The sequence below is a fragment of the Mesoplodon bidens genome (genome assembly GCF_964165515.1).
Source record: "Mesoplodon bidens genome assembly, chromosome: 9".
Lineage (NCBI taxonomy): Eukaryota > Metazoa > Chordata > Mammalia > Artiodactyla > Ziphiidae > Mesoplodon > Mesoplodon bidens.
The window spans coordinates 29164863-29179514 of record NC_138166.1 but is presented as its reverse complement, the minus strand read 5'-3'; the positions used below and the strand labels follow the sequence as shown (position 1 = coordinate 29179514).

Sequence of the window (14652 nt, the reverse complement as noted above, 5' to 3'; positions counted from 1 at the left end):
CTCTAGCATTCTTATCTCCCAAAGAGTATAAAAATGAATGTGCAAAAATGACAATAAGCCATCCCTTCATTTTGCCCTTGCATATTCCGCTCCCATATTGACTTGTAGCTCTAGCCTTGTGACTTGATTAGATGAATGTAAGTGTGACACAAAGAAGGAAAAACTGCTTATATGTTGTAGCATGCCTGATCTTACTGCTCCTGGGAACTCAGGAACCACTTCCTCTGTGAATGAGGCAAGCAGCCTCTGGATGCTGAGAAACACTACCCAAGTCATTCTCATCCCTCAGCTGGTATTGAATTTGCTGCCAGCCATGGTTTGAGACATCATAGACCCAGCCAACCTGCTGCTACCCAATGATCAGCTGAGCTGCCTGAATTACAACTTCCCAGTGAACTCGTAGAATTATACCAGAAAAAATGATTTGTTGATTTAAGGCACAAGTGTTGGAGTGATTCCATACTGAACAAAACTTAACTGAAATACTTGGAAAGCTGAAACTTTGGGGGACATTCATACTAGAAGTCTGAAAGTGATTGAGAAGAGACATTCATAGCAATCAAAGCATTTCACATCCTATGGAGGACTCTGGGTATTTTTTTCACATTGTGCTCATTGAGAATACAATTGCTGTTTGTAGCCACAAAAATATATGTAAAATAAAGTAAATTAAAGTGGGAAGAAAAAAAACCCAACAACCTGAAGTGGGTGGATCTACTCAACAAACCTCACATGTGTGATATTACTTATTGGCTAAATATCTGAGGCTGAATTATATTATTAATTTTTAGGTTACTGCATTCACCCTAAATGATGCTTATTTAAATGCATAAATGAAGCTATAAGCCTTTATGCCAGTTCTTCTAAATGCAACTCTACTCTCTTAAAAAACACCAAGTTAAACATGTATCCCTTAAAGTAAACAAATTTCCAGAGGACATTACTATGGTGTCTTGACACTTTGGAGATTTAGGGAGTTATTTTTAGTGCTGGCTCAAATCATCTTGATTTTTTTATCCATCAATCTACAGAAGTTGGCTAGGACTTGTCATTTCTACCATCCCAGGAAAATAAATGAAATAAGAAATGACTGGATAGATGAAGACATTTCAGTCTGAGAACAAGATCAGAAGTGGCATTTCACAGAAATGACATATCACAACATAAACTACAAGATAATTAAAGACAAATTATATAAAATAAAAGAAAGATGGCATATTTTTCAAAAGTCAATAGGTTTAAAATCATAAAATACAAATTGCAGTCTTTAAGGAAGTACTAAATTGCCTCTATTTTCAGTCACATTCATGGTGAACAGCTCCCAGCTGCTTACACATGTAGTAAGTGATAGACTATGAAGTTCTGAACTTTTGCCCCTCTGTCTAATACTCGAAACCAGCTGTGAAATAGACACTACAAATTAGTAGTGTCAATCAGCATCATAACTTCAAACTTTATTTTTCCTTAAAGTAGTAGAGACAGTGGCTAATGTCTCAGGGATGTTAATATTAAGTACACAGTATATAAAGCTTAAGTATAAAAGAAACTCTCAGAGTGAACTAAAGAGTATTAATTTCCCTCTTTTTCCTTCTTTTCCTTCTCCCCTTTCCCCCCTCCTTCTTCTCATACACCTATCCTTTTACTTCTTATTATCTGACTCTTTCTTTTTCCTCAAAATTTATGAATATTATTTCAGTGAAAGCTGGACCCTTTATATTCGGAACTGCCATGAATCTCTCTGAACCAAGTAATGTATAGGATATAAATCTGATTTACAAATGTCTATGTAAAGTCTCATCATTTTGAAATATGTCCAAAGTGTCATTTGACTCACTTTTCTAATCTGAGAAAATAAAGTATCTGGAATTGAATCATTAAAGGGTTTAGAAGTGAAAAATAGTGCTATATTCTCGTAAGAGGAAATGACAATAGGAAAGGAAACTGATCATCCTAAAACAAAGGACAAGTTTTCAAGATATGTCTCTAGTTCTAGGATGGTTCTGAGGTACAAAAGCAGACTACTTTACTTGAAATTTTTGGAGGTAGAAAAAGCTTTGACACACCTGAGAGCCCCATTACCAGAGACCTGGGGCATGACTCTTGTTGGTAGCAAATATCTAAGCAGTTTGATCATCACTGAGGCTCCCAGATCTTGGTGAGAAACTGTCTAGATAACACAGGATTTTGGCTAGAGCAACGTAATGGCTTCCAGCATCAGCAAGAACTGCTTCTGAACCAACAAGACCAACTTTGAGAACTGGGCACAGATGGGAAATAAGGAGAGCTATGAGTATTGATGTTTCCATCTGTGAAGAGCCCAGAGAAAGGCTGAAAAAATCAGAGCCTGGCACTATGAACTAGATTGTAACTTTGAAAATTATGAGTTATATGAAATAGCATTTCAAATAGTGAGTATTTTAACAATGTTATGGGGATTGTTAATGGTGATTATGCTGAGAAGTAGGTGAACAGTTCATGTCAATAAACTGATTCATAAAAGTTTAGAATTTAAATGAAAAACAATGTGCAAAGGTAGATGGTTATGTATGTAGGAACTTAAAACACACTCTAATAACTGTTTTTTTTTAATTTTTAAAAAGATGGAAAAAAACTGAGCAAAAGAATGGCAGACAAGTCAAAAAAATCTATCTGATAGTTCACAAGCATTTACAAAGCTTCACAGTAAAAGAGGGTAATGAATAGCTAGACTATTTTAGTGTTGAAATTTTGAGCTATTACAATAAGAATAAACTTTGTGTTGAAACTTTATAAGACAGAGTATAAAATACATTCATTAGTAAAATAAGCTTCTACAAATTTCCTGATTTTTTTCCAGATGACCTTTAAACAAGTAAAAACTGTGGCATTTCCTCAAGTTGATATTTAGAAGTAACTATGATACAGCTTGATATTTAGAACTGTGATACATATGGATTGTACCTGTAACAGAACCTGTGTTTATATGTGTGATACTTGCTAAAAATTAAATAGTGAAAATCATAATCACTTTCCCATTGGAGATTTGTCAGTGTTTCTCAAATATCTTGCCCTTGATAGCAAGGAACTGAGAGTGGTATCGAGAAGATTAGATAGATAGATAGATAGATAGATATAGCTATGAATTATCTGCAATTTATCTTATCTATGCCAGAGCCTATCAATCATCTAAAGATCTGTGAAATAGATCCTGATCTGTGAAATATCTGGAACACCAATATCACCTATAAAGGGTCATATTCCATGGGAAAACTCAAGAACCACTAACTAGGTGAGAAGTCAGTTATTCAATCCCTAGTTTTATAATTATTTGCTTTATTTTTCTGTTTTGTTTCAATATTTATGCCTTTTTTCTTAAAATCATAGAACCTGGCAATATATATCTTCATATATATTTGTATGTGGCACTAAATGCACCTTTGATCCTCAAGAAGTAGACCTCAGTGTCAGTGAAGTTGATTCTCTATTTTTTACAAACCATTTTACTGTGGACTCCTATAGTTCAATATTTATTGAGTGCTTACTCTTTGAAGTACTGTTCTGTATTAGACACTTCATCGTTAGACTATTTGCACTTAAAAAGTTATTGGACAAAATTTAAACTCATTGTGGCAAGTTTCTTAGTCATGATTGCCCTCTCCCAGTAGCATTCTAGGAGGATGTCTTCTGTATCGTATTAAGTGATACACTTCAAACAAGTCTGAATATAATTCCCTGGCAATCAAACATCTTGGGTTTCTAGAAAAGATGCTGTCTGGCCTGAACTCTTTTAAACATACTATGATGGAATTGATCCAGGGACAAGATGAGAGGATGTGCTCCTGCACCCAAACACTTCAAAGCTTTTAGAAAGACAAGTGCATTATAAGCACTACATCAGAATATATTTTGATCTAGCCTAGTGATCAGCATCTAAATATTTACATTATTCCTCTTTTTACATAATTTTTTTTTTTTTTTTTTTTGCTGTGTTTGGTCTTCATTGCTGCGCGTGGGCTTTCTCTAGTTGTGGTGAGCAGGGACTACTCTTCGTTGTGGTGCGTGGGCTTCTCATTGCAGTGGCTTCTCTTGTTGCGGAGCACAGGCCCTAGAGCACGTGGGATTCAGTAGTTGTGGCATGTGAGCTCAGTAGTTGTGGTTCGCACACTCTAGAGCACAGGGTCAGTAGTTGTGGCGCCCGGGCTTAGTTGCTCCGTGGCATGTGGGATCTTCCCTGACTAGGGAGCGAACCTGTGTCCCCTGCATTGGCAGGCAGATTCTTAACCACTGCACCACCAGGGAAGTCCCCTTTTTCTACATAATTGTTACAAAATAATATGGTGTCACAGAAAGAAAACCATACTGTTTAGTAAAATCTGGGTGCTACAAGACCCTCTCATTTTTCATATTCTGTAAAAGGCCCCTACATCGGATTTCTGCAATCCTGCCATGCTAAAGTACTATGATACCTGGGGAGAACACCATGTAATATGGTTACATATAGTTCTAGTCTTCTCAGCCAGAGATTCTCACACTTTGCTTCATTTGTAGAGATTGTTTAAAAGACAAATGACTTGATGCCATCCTGTGAAGATTCAATATGGAGATGCAGAAATATACTAAGTTATATGGCTTCTATATACACTTCTTCCATAACTCCTGTCATACTCCATATAATTGCTAAAGAACCAATCAAAAAAATAATATGACTATGACACTTGCTAATCAATATCTTACTATGATCTATGCATAACCATAAGTGAATTGATTTCCTAGCAATACCAGTCACATGAGCTACAGGCTTTCCATGTTATGATCATTCTCCTTCCCCGCCCTCTGGCTTAATTTCTCATTGCTCCTTTCCTGCGTTTTAAGCTCCAGATTAAATCACCTGGTGATTTCTCTTAACACTCACCTCCTGTTATTTGCCTCATTAGATTCTCATCCAATAGAATGTAAACTGTAAATATAAGTCATTCCATAGAATGTTTAGTTCATTGCTATATTACCAACAACAGTGTCTGGCATATAGCAGGTTCTCAAAAAATATTTTCTGAAGAAATGAATGAATAAATGAAAGAATTCTTTAATGTTTAGCTTTTCTGTCTACTCTTACAGGAGGCCTTCCCTGCTTCTCCTCTAGTACCGTCAAGCTAAATTACATGCCTCTCCACAGTGTTCCGAGGTTAATACACACACATTTTTCTATTACTGTACATCATACATTGCTTGTTAATAGGTGTGTTTATTTCTAGACACTGAATTCCCTTTTTTTTAGGATCTATTTTATTCATATTCCTTTTTCAAATTTTTCATGACTAGTAGGTCATATGACACATTTTGGGCATTCAATAAATATCTGTTGGATGAACGCATGAATAAGTTCACTCTTAACTCTCTGGATGTGTGTGTGTGCGCGCATGCGCGCGCATGACTGCATTCATCCAGGTTCAATTCTATCCAGGCTTCTCTCAGGTTTTGTCAAGGCTAAGTGTGCACTTGCTTTCTGGGCTAGATTCTACTTTGGTTCCTTTGATCAAAAAGAAAATTTTTAGATTACCAAAAGATAGAGATTGCTCGTTTCTATCTTTGTTGTTGCTGTTCATTTATTTTACATGCTCTTTATGCCATAAAAACATTCATGTTATCCATATTTTTTCCAGCCTCCTGCTGAAATGAGAAAATTGTCAGTGGTCTCAATGATTGGGGTGGACAAACTGTCAGTCACATATTCCATTATGTGTCATTTTATAGAGGTGCCAAGAATCTACACTTAATTTGGATATTGTCCAGAGTATCCATGATAAAGCTTTGCTAAGGTTGCTATATCCTAAAATATGATAGGAAACCAGGAAAGTAAATATCAAGTGAAATGTGAAGGTCAAGGCAGAAATGGATCCATTGACAAAAATTAAAATGACAATAAAGATGACATAGAAGACAAATTCATTTGAAAGTCCATAAGGTTTAAGGAGCAACAAAGGGATAGTCAGGAGTTGACAGTCAACATGTGAAGCTAAATGGTTAGCAGATGATCCATAAGAACCACAGGGAACAGCAACAAGAAGTGATAAACACTAAGATCAGCAAAAAAAGAATCTAGAACTAAGATTGTTGTTTTCTGTGGTTGTTCAGGATGTTGTTCAGTTACTTTGATTCCTCTCTCATTCAAATGAGTCGTTAATAAACATGACCTGCAGGCCTGTGTATAATTATAGTATAAAACATTCAAATGTCTAATATTTCAATAAAACTAGCAATGACTCAATAATTGCAAAACACTTTGGAATTTTATGTTTGCTTTATTCATATCTTAGAATGCTTCTGTTTCTCTTTTTACCTTTTTATCTGAGAGGAGACACAGATTGTAAGTATGTGGCTCCATGAAATGTTCACAAACTGCACACACCCATGTCCCCAGCCCATATCCAGATACAGAGCGTTCCTGGCAATCCCCCTGGTGTCCCCTCCTGGACGCCCTCAGCCCTCCAAGAAAAACCACCACCTGACTTCTAACCTCAGAGATTCAAACATGAAGTTTCTAAAAAGTCTGTTTCGGATATTTTTAAGTCAGGAAATCTGCATTTCTGTCATACTTTGAGGGATCATGGGCCATGAACTCCTTCCAGGCAGCTGCCTGAAGGAGACCGTCTCTCAGGGAGGGTGTGGCCTCTCCAGGCCCACCTGACTCACTTCCTCCTTTTGTCACGTGCCCTGCCCACTGGTGGAAGAGCTTGCAACATTTGCCTTTTTCCATCTCTTGATCCCAATTTCAGTGTCTTTGTGTTTTGACCACCCTGAGCCTTTTGTACAACATGGTTTATTAGATAAATAAATAAGAAATTAAAAAAACAAGTAAAAAAGTGTTTCCTTTCTCTTTTTCCTCAGTTAAGTGAATTACAACACTTTAGTTATCAACAGTATTTCAAAACTAGGAAATTATATAGCCATCTATAAATAAAGTTATGTGGAAATATACTTCCTCTATCAATTACAACAATCAGGAGAGTTTAAATTTTTGATGGGTGTGAAGAATTTTGGGCAAAGCAGAATTCTTCAGTATTTGTGAATGGATAGTGAAGTATAACATATTTTGATTCTTCTGTTTTGAACCCAACATTTCAACTGGTCATAAGGTTTTACAGTGACCTTTTAATCTTGCAGATTAAAATTTTAAAATTCACGTTGATTAATGCAAATAATTTAATCATAATATTCAATTTAGAGATACAGTTTTATGAAGTTAACTCAAATCATTTTTGATCAGCTTCCATAATGTGAAGATAAATCATTTACATTCTTTGCTTTGAATTTTTCCTTCACAAATTTCACAATGAAGACTAGATGCATTTAATTTTTTAATATGTATCAACTTTCACCACTAACAGCATCTGTCATTTGCAATCTTATTTTCTGGCTATCATTTCTACTAAGTGCATTCTGCTTGTTTAAATTTGAAGACAGTTTACAATGATTTAGTCCTCCTGCTATACTTTTATCAATAACAAATTTTATAAGTACAAATTATTGCTAATGTTCAGTAAAATGAAGTTAATATATGTAGTTTTAAACATTATTAAGATAGGAATTCACAGAATTTTATGTAAAAATTTTCCATGTGGAAATTTAATTGTAATTAGCATTATTTTTTACTTTTCTCAGTTTATATGATAACAATATTCGATTTGCAAGAAATAATATGGTGAAAGTTTTTTTAAACAGTTACATCAGATAATAGCTATGAGCCTCTTGGGTATTACAGAATTGTTTTCATTTTCAAGGTTCAAATACTTCTCCATTTTATCTTTTTCTCCCCTAGGTATGGAAGATATACATAACAAAAAGAAAATGCCTAGATATTCTATTGGCTAATGGTCTTATCTTCCTGTGTTCTTATTACCTGAAGGACAAGAGTGAAGACCTGGATGAGACCCAATTTGAAGTTTGTAGTTGTCAACTGAGCTACAGTATTTCTGGGAAGGAAAGTCAGGTAGGAGACAAGAGTTCTTTGGAAGAGTGAGTCACTCCTTTGATGGAGTGGGTTTATGAGATATATGAATATATTAGATCCTATCTACTCGTATGTGTCAGCTAAACTGAAAAAAAAATCAAAAAAATAATCAAATAGGTTTAAACAAGGAACCAGCTAAAGGATTCATTCCAATTCACTTTTTTGTATGCTGTCGTATATGACACTCTATTTTTCCCACGGTAGTCTCTACATAAATAAAGGGTTGGAAATCCTTCAAAATTGAGATAATAATTTGCGTAGCTTGCTTTTTGTGTTTTTGCTGAGTTTGAAGTATATGATAAAAAGCAATGATGACAGTATTGGTAGAAAAATTTGGAACATCAGAAGCAGCTAAAATATGAATAATTTAGAATAAGAATAAACACAATAAATGTAAAATAGCATTTAGCCGTTTTTAAAAAGTCTTCATAATCTATCAACTAGATTCTTAAAATACTTGATTAAAAATACTTTTATTCAAAAGACCAAGTTACTTGGAGAGAGATTTAAACCTTCCCAGTAAAAACAATGGATTTGTGATGAAAAATCTAAATTGCTGGCATTCTATTATTTCTTCACTCTTAGAAGAAACAGTCACACTGAAGAAATTGGAACTCATTTTGAACTTTAAAAGATTTTTTTAATATGTCAAGTAATAAAAGGCCTTTAGAGCAAAGAAACTGAAACTGAATCAAAACAAAATTTCATACAGGATTTCACCTTTCCATTCTTTCCTCTTTCTCTCTTCCTGCCATATGAATACATACATCTGTCTTTACTTGAGGTCTGGGATAATTATGGCCAGATAAAGATCTGCCCCTAGAAGGAATTCTATGAAATAGTTTCTACCTAGAACAGAAACTAGATATAATTGTTCAGATCTGTTTTACAATAATTCAAAGTTCCTCTGTTTTGGTGAAGACTGTCAAGGCATACAACCCAGAATGCTATTTCTCACTCCCCCTTTAATTACAATAGCACCTAATATCTGAACTACTTTTTGTTACCCATTTCTTGAAGCCAATCTATTTCTTCACAATTTTCCCATGATTTTTTTTTATGTCATGGTAAATGTCCTTAAAATTCATAACTCAGCTTAGTTCACCTTTCATCAAGTAAACACTATCAGGCAACTCAAAGAAGCAAATGAGTGACCAAAGATAGGCAGTTGGAAAATTTTAAATTTTCCGTGGTCTTCTACAGATAATTGAGATGTAAGTGCAAAATAAAAAGGAGCTTTGAATGTGATGTGATGTTCCATCCAGGCTTAATGGCAACAATTTAGTGACTGTGCCCCTCACCCTCACCATATTTCTTTGTGCTTAGAGTGGAATATAATTCTCCTCCCAATTACATCTCTTGTTATGTCCTCATAACTTTTTAATGAAATTAACATAATACCATATCTTACATCCCTTTCCATGGAAGCATATTCCTTATTCCATATCCCCAAAAAATGATGAAGGAAGAAGACAGTTGTATTACCATTATATTTTTCCAGTATATGGCATTCCACCAAGAGATCAGGGGATTATCTTCTCTTTTCACCACTGCCTCTTTTTTTTTAGATTTTTTTTTTGACATGGACCATTTTTAAATTCTTTATTGAATTTGTTACAATTTTGCTTCTGTTTTATGTTTTGGTTTTTTGGCCCCAAGACATGTGGGCTCTTAGCTCCTGACCAGGGATTGAAACCACGTCCCCTGCATTGGAAGGCAAAGTCTTAACCACTGGACCACCAGGGAAGTCCCTGCCACTGCCTTTTTTTTTTTTTTTGCTTTATAACAAATTTAATCAGTTATACATATATATATGTTCCCATATCCCCTCCCTTTTGCACTGCCTATTTTTGATGTACTTTCCTATATGCCTTATTTTATCATTCTCTCAGTTAATATCATGTTTTTTTCAACTCCCACTCCCAAGAGTAGGAGTTGAAAAAACATAATATGTAATGCTTATCATTACCAAAATAACAAGAGTTATTATGAATGCTAAGTATGTTCTAGACACTATTACAAGTACTCATTTAATCCTGAAACAACACTATTGAGGTAAGTAAGTGCCCATGTTTTTCCAGCTTTACTGAGATATAATTGACATATAACATTAGGTAAGTTTAAGGTGTACAATGTGTTGATTTGATGCAAAATAACTACCATCATAGTTTAGCTTGCACTTGCATCATGACTAGAATGATGATTACCAGGAGCTGGGCAAGGGAGAAAAGAGGAGATGTTGGTCAAAGAATACAAAATTCCATTTAAAAGATGAGTAAGTTCTGGGGATCTAATGTACAGCATAGTAATTATAGTTAATAATACTGTGTTATACACTTGAAAGTTGTAAAGAAAATAAACCTTAATTATGTAAGATACCCATTGTAAAGATAGGAAACTATAGTTCAGAGAGGTTGAAAAACTTGCTCCAAGTCTAGAGCCAGTAAACATGTTAAAATTCAAACTCACGCTGTGTGGTGAGGAAGTGTCACTGCCAGAGGGAATGTCATACACTCTCTCATTTGGCTTCGAAATTTCTCATATTTCCTTTGTCAATACAGGATGTATTCTCTCACTTTTAAAATTATTTCTTGTTTATAATTTATTTCTCTCATTTTACTGTTCATATTGTGAACATCTCTCTGTATTCATTCCTATTCCTTCTGAAAATACTCTAAATTCTTCACACTGAACTTTTAGGTCACTCATTAATAATTAATTATGAGTTAAAGTAAAATTCCAAACTTTTGATAAGTTAACATTTAATCCCAATTTCTTTCTGAATGCTGAGAAGTAAGGTCCCAGCATTAATGTTTGAAAAAATTTTTGCTCTTCAGAACATAAGGACTTGCCCAAAGGACCAGTTACTTATAAAGAGATGTATTATTCCCAGTCAAAATCAGAAGTACATATCTAGTAGTAATAAAGCATACGCAGCACACATTTCAGATAATCAAGGTCTTTCAAAGAATAACTGCTTTTCTGTAGTCCAATCATCTCTGGTCTGGCAAATGCGCCTTAATCCATATCCAAAAAGTGGAAATCAGAGACTGGTACTTTGCTGTTAAAGAAAATACAGTTCTAATATCACTGACTTGGGTTGTCCAAACAAGTTTTTGGTTTGGGAAGTATGATTTCTTCACAACGAAGGCAGCTACTCAAAATGGTCAAAATATATTAATTCATTGGTCAATCCAAATAAGGTCTTCTGATGAGAACATTATATATATATATATATAAATGCCTCGTTTACCCAACTGGAACAGAAGGGAAGACCTGGAGCAACGCTTAAATATGAAATTGTGCTTTGTTCCTCAAAACAATGAAATAAAGACAGGATAACTTAAAATCCCTAAAGGAAAATCTAGGAAGAAGGAAAAGAGCCAATTTTTGAGATCTGTTTGAGAAGTGAGAGAGAATAAATTTCCAGGAGGCATCCAGGATTGCCCAAAAAGTTCACATGAGAACATAAACATGAGAGTGTGTATATGTGTGTGTGTGTGATGTTTTCTGTCCTATGAAATGTGAGCCCTCTTTCCTACATTAAGTATCTTTAAGAAAGACTACAAAAATATCTCAATATCTGGTGTTAATAGATGACTTATGAAAGTCAATGATGGATGTGGATTTTGTGTCTGAGACATAACAAATAAATATAAATATGGCACTGGAAGATTCTGATCTGTCATCTGGATTATTTGAGTGATACATGTTTAATCACTTAGCAAGTCAGTAAGACACAGTTGGTTTAGGTTTGGATATCAGGAAACAAATTATCACTTGAGTGCAAGCAGGAAACAACAATTTTAAGATGACCAATGAACTGACAGACCAGGGAACAAAATGTCCCGAATTAGTTTTTTTTTCTGAGGTATATATGTACCATTTCTTAGATGAAGAGCCAGCATCGTTTCCATTATTTAAATTGTTTTCTTACAAGGGCCAGAGCAGGAAGAGTTATATCATTCCAGGCCCTTAAAACAGCTTATGCCAATATATTGAATGGAAAAGTTTGTGTTGTGTTTGCAACACACGTCGAAGACTTCCATTCACATAATAATTGTTCTTTAGACCCAGCTCAGCAATCACTTTTCTCAAGAAGCACTTGATTAATGAAAAAAACTTTTTCTATCTCCCTATGTGTATTTGCTTTCTATTGCTGCATTACAAATTAGTATAAACTAAATGGCTAAAAGCCGTACACATTTATATTCTCATAATCTCTGTGGGCCAGAAGTTCTAGCTTGGCTGACCCTAGTCTTCTACTCAGTGTTTCCCAGGATGCAGTCAAGGTGTCAGTGGAGGATGTGTGCTCATCTAAGGCTGGGGATCCTCTTTCAAGATCACATGGTTGTTGGCAGAATTCAACTCCATGAGGTTGGGGGATGGAAGCCCTCAGCTCCTAAAGGCTGCCTGCAGTTCCATGCTACTTGGCCCTCAGTTCGTGTCAGCAGCATGTTTCATCAAGACCAGCAGGTGAGTTTCTCATTCCAGTAGGCTAAGAAAGAAACTTGTATAAAGTATGTAATCAAAGATGTGACATCCCATCACCTTTGCCATATTCTATTGATTAGAAGCGAGTTGTATGTACTGTCTACACTTAAGGGAAGAGGAATACACAGGATACAGGATTTATTGAGGGTCTCCTGGAGCCTGTTGACCACACTCTGCCTGCTTTAGTAAACTGACCATACTTTATTTTGTTTCTCAATTGTGTTCTAAGTGCTTTTTTAACATAATATATAAATCAAATAATAAATTATGTTTATGTTTTTCTCCTCCAATCACTTAAATTTCTGTATTAGTATGCTAATATATGTATTTGATATGTTTTTCTAAATCAGTGATTTAATGAATGAATGAAATAATGAATGCATGAGTGATCTACACTCATCAAAAAACATGAGTATATAACAATTTGAGTAGAACAAATGCAAAATCTTCCATGCCATGAAGAAAATTGGATTTGAGTCAAAGTCTTAACATTTGGTACGGTTTTGATATATTTTGTGGGTTTGGTGGCATGGTGGGGCTTATGGGTTGTGAGACATAACAGCATAAGTATAACAGGAATAAACACTGAATTTCATGGACAAAGTAGAAGGTTACTATGGGGTGTATAAAGTTATCAGATTAGAATCATATAGGCCCCTAAATACCATGTTCAGAAGTCTCCTCTTTGAATTTTTAACCATAGGTTAAATTTCAAAAGTACAGGACAAAATAATTACAGCTATTTGGAGTTTAGATCTGTCCTTTAGAGACTCCTTTCTGTGTAAGACAATAATGTTTCCACATCTCTCATGATATTATTTGCTACAGCGTATATATTCAATGGGCATCATGACCCCTAAATTTTTCTCATTTAATTCCAAATTTCATATACATAAATCACTCAAAATTATCTACATTTTATTATATTTATAAAATGTGTTGACCAGTGTATGAATCCTGCACAGAATCTTGTAGCTTGTTTTATATTATTTACTAAACTACAGTCTATACCCTTCCCTGTAACAACTGGTGTCAAGTATTTTCAAGACGTAACCTACTCATTTGAATTCTTTCCCATACCCTCCATTTATTAGCTAGCCTGTTACCTAGAATCCCCACCAACTATTACTTTCAACTTACTTTTGAACTGATTTTTTGAGGTATATTATTCCAGACCTCTAGATACTCAGAATTTCAAATCAAGCAAATGACCTATGTATAGATCACAGAAGAAACAGAGAGAGCAGTCATGCCTTCATAAATTATATGGTGCCTCACAGAGCCCACAAAGAAAACACTGTTTCATCTCTATCACCCCTCTTTCACTTTGATGTATCTGCTTTCCCATCTTTTCCCCCCTGACTCTATCTTATTCCCATCACACTGATTCTGTAAAAATTCTGGTCGGCATAAAAGTTCAAATCCATCTACGCACTATCTAGAACACCGTTCATGTCATTTAAGTCAATCTTATGTTTTTGAATCAATTGCATTCACACTCTAGGAGGAACTGCTTTTGGAGTCCTCCCAACCTGCCACTCTCACCACCCACTCCACAAATCAAAATCTAAAATACAACTTTATTGCCATGTTAACCTCAGTAAGGACCACACATCTCTAAAAATAAATAACAAAAGGTCAGTTTTTATTGATTATTCAATCAAGAGCCCATTCCCTGGTAAATTCAAAAGATGATCTAAATCAGTCTGCTTTGCTAAAGCATTTTATTTAATCTTAATTATTACTTCATTATGGCTGTCAGCATTTCATTCTGGGTAAGTATTTCCAAGGCATTTTTGCTCTGATCAGCTTCTACTTGTCAGACCCTTGATTGATACAACTCTGCTCACTTTACTTTTGCTTAGCTACACCAAGAATATGTTGCTATGAAAGTTCAAACTGTAAAACTCTTATTTCATTAGGAGCTGTCAAAATCCATTTATTTTCTTTTTTTAAATAAATTTATTTATTTTTTAATTTTTGGCTGCATTGGGTCTTCGTTGCTGTGCATGAGCTTTCTCTAGTTGACGTGAGCGGAGGCTACTTTTTGTTGTGGTGTGCGAACTTCTCATTGTGGTGGCTTCTCTTGCTGTGGAGCATGGGCCCTAGAGCACATGGGCTTCAGTAGTTGTGGCACATGGGCTCAGTAGCTGTGGCGCATAGGATTAGTT

General features: G+C 35.0%; 1 protein-coding gene across 6 annotated transcripts in view; it reads right to left on the bottom strand.

The window, feature by feature from the left end:
* LOC308622814 (uncharacterized protein) overlaps nt 1–14652 on the bottom strand; it is a 583450-nt gene that overhangs the window by 361416 nt on the left and 207382 nt on the right. The window lies entirely within an intron of this gene.